Genomic DNA, 3,439 nt, shown 5'->3' on the forward strand with positions numbered 1-3,439 from the left:
TGCTCCAATTATAGGGGAATCACACTTCTCAGCCTCCCAGGGAAGGTTTACTCCAAGGTACTGGAGAGGAGAATTCGACCAATAGTCGAACCTCGGATCCAGGAGGAACAATGCGGTTTTCGTCCTGGTCGCGGAACACTGGACCAGCTCTATACCCTTCATAGGGTGCTCGAGGGTTCATGGGAGTTTGCCCAACCAGTCCACATGTGCTTTGTGGATCTGGAGAAGGCATTCGACCGTGTCCCCCGTGGTATTCTGTGGGGGGTGCTTCGGGAGTATGGGGTTCGGGGCTCTTTGCTAAGGGCTGTCCAGTCCCTGTACGAATGGAGCAGGAGTCTGGTTCGCATTGCTGGCAGTAAGTCAGACCTGTTCCCAGTGCATGTTGGACTCCGGCAGGGCTGCCCTTTGTCACCGGTTCTGTTCATAATTTTTATGGACAGAATTTCTAGGCGCAGCCAGGGGCCGGAAGGAATCCTGTTTGGGAACCACAGGATTTCATCTCTGCTTTTTGCAGATGATGTTGTCCTGTTGGCTTCTTCAAACCGGGACCTTCAGCATGCACTGGGGCGGTTTGCAGTCGAGTGTCAAGCGGCTGGGATGAGAATCAGCACCTCCAAGTCCATGGTTCTCGACCGGAAAAGGGTGGCTTGCCCTCTCCAGGTTGGTGGAGAAGTCCTACCTCAAGTGGAGGAGTTTAAGTATCTCGGGATCTTGTTCACGAGTGAGGGAAGGATGGAGCGTGAGATTGACAGGCGGATCGGTGCAGCCTCCGCAGTGATGCGGTCGCTTTACCGGTCCGTCGTGGTGAAGAAGGAGCTGAGCCAAAAGGTGAAGCTCTCAATTTACCAGTCGATCTACGTTCCGACTCTCACCTATGGTCATGAGCTTTGGGTAATGACCGAAAGAACAAGATCGCGGATACAAGCGGCCGAAATGAGTTTCCTTCGCAGGGTGGCTGGGCGCTCCCTTAGAGATAGGGTGAGAAGCGCAGTCACTCGGGAGGAGCTCGGAGTAGAGCCACTGCTCCTCCACATCGAGAGGAATCAGCTGAGGTGGCTCGGGCATCTTTTTCGGATGCCTCCTGGACGCCTCCCTGGGGAGGTGTTCCAGGCATGTCCCCCCGGGAGGAGGCCCCGGGGAAGACCCAGGACACGCTGGAGGGACTATGTCTCTCAGCTGGCCTGGGAACGCCTCGGTGTTCTTCCCGAGGAGCTGGCCGAGGTGTCTGGGGAAAGGGAAGTTTGGGCTTCCATGCTTAGACTGCTGCCTCCGCGACCCGGTCCCGGATGAGCGGAAGAAGACGAGACGAGACGAGGCATTTAACCCATCTGAAGCAGTGAACACACACGTGAGCAATGAGCACACACACATATGGTACCCAGAGCAGTGGGCAGCCATGCTAACAGCGCCCGGGGAGCAGTTGGGAGTTAGGTGCCTCGCTCAAGGGCACCTCAGCCCAAGGCCGTCCCATGTTAACCTAACCGCATGTCTTTGGACTGTGGGGAAAACCAGAGCACCCGGAGGAAACCCACACAGACACGGGGAGAACATGCAAACTTCACGCAGAAAGGCCCTCGCCAGCCGCTGGGTTCAAACCCAGAACCTTCTTGCTGTGAAGTGACTGTGCTAACCACTACACCACCGTGCCGCCCATAGTAGTAGTAGTAATTTGACCAGATAGAAAATACATAGACAATACTTGCATAACAGATAAGAAAACAAAGTGTACATTACAACATGACAGAACAATTCTGGTTTCCCCAGAGATGGAGACAGGTCAGGGTCCACAAAAGTAAAGTCATTTCCTGTTGTCTGAAGGTTGTGAACCCTCATATACTGTTCCAGATCAGCAATAAAAAATAAACAAAAACATTCTATTGCACAGAATGAAAAATTAATTGAAACTAATCATGCAAATAATGGAACAGAGAGTTACATGGAGATATTACAAATTAACTATTTTGAAACCGATTGATACCAATCCATAGTTATAGTTACAAATATTTGGGGATAGATTAGGGATAAAATTAGCTCATGTTTTAAGTCTTTCAAATTCTGTAAAGCTGTTTTGCGACAATGTTTATTGTTAAAAGCGCTACACAAATAAACTTGACTTGACATGTAGAATCAGTCAATCATCTATCCATCCATCTATCCATTACTGTACAACCCCGATTCCAAAAAAGTTGGGACAAAGTACAAATTGTAAATAAAAATGGAATGCAATGATGTGGAAGTTTCAAAATTCCATATTTTATTCAGAATAGAACATAGATGACATATCAAATGTTTAAACTGAGAAAATGTATCATTTAAAGAGAAAAATTAGGTGATTTTAAATTTTATGACAACAACACATCTCAAAAAAGTTGGGACAAGGCCATGTTTACCACTGTGAGACATCCCCTTTTCTCTTTACAACAGTCTGTAAACGTCTGGGGACTGAGGAGACAAGTTGCTCAAGTTTAGGGATAGGAATGTTAACCCATTCTTGTCTAATGTAGGATTCTAGTTGCTCAACTGTCTTAGGTCTTTTTTGTCGTATCTTCCGTTTTATGATGTGCCAAATGTTTTCTATGGGTGAAAGATCTGGACTGCAGGCTGGCCAGTTCAGTACCCGGACCCTTCTTCTACACAGCCATGATGCTGTAATTGATGCAGTATGTGGTTTGGCATTGTCATGTTGGAAAATGCAAGGTCTTCCCTGAAAGACACATTGTCTGGATGGGAGCATATGTTGCTCTAGAACCTGGATATACCTTTCAGCATTGATGGTGTCTTTCCAGATATGTAAGCTGCCCATGCCACATGCACTAATGCAACCCCATACCATCAGAGATGCAGGCTTCTGAACTGAGCGCTGATAACAACTTGGGTCGTCCTTCTCCTCTTTAGTCCGAATGACACGGCGTCCCTGATTTCCATAAAGAACTTCAAATGTTGATTCGTCTGACCACAGAACAGTTTTCCACTTTGCCACAGTCCATTTTAAATGAGCCTTGGCCCAGAGAAGACGTCTGCGCTTCTGGATCATGTTTAGATACGGCTTCTTCTTTGAACTATAGAGTTTTAGCTGGCAACGGCGGATGGCACGGTGAATTGTGTTCACAGATAATGTTCTCTGGAAATATTCCTGAGCCCATTTTGTGATTTCCAATACAGAAGCATGCCTGTATGTGATGCAGTGCCATCTAAGGGCCCGAAGATCACCGGCATCCAGTATGGTTTCCCTGCCTTGACCCTTACGCACAGAGATTCTTCCAGATTCTCTGAATCTTTTGATGATATTATGCACTGTAGATGATGATATGTTCAAACTCTTTGCAATTTTACACTGTCGAACTCCTTTCTGATATTGCTCCACTATTTGTCGGAGCAGAATTAGGGGGCTTGGTGATCCTCTTCCCATCTTTACTTCTGACAGCCGCTGCCACTCCAA

Source organism: Neoarius graeffei, chromosome 17 (assembly GCF_027579695.1).
Source record: "Neoarius graeffei isolate fNeoGra1 chromosome 17, fNeoGra1.pri, whole genome shotgun sequence".
In the NCBI taxonomy this organism is placed as follows: domain Eukaryota; kingdom Metazoa; phylum Chordata; class Actinopteri; order Siluriformes; family Ariidae; genus Neoarius; species Neoarius graeffei.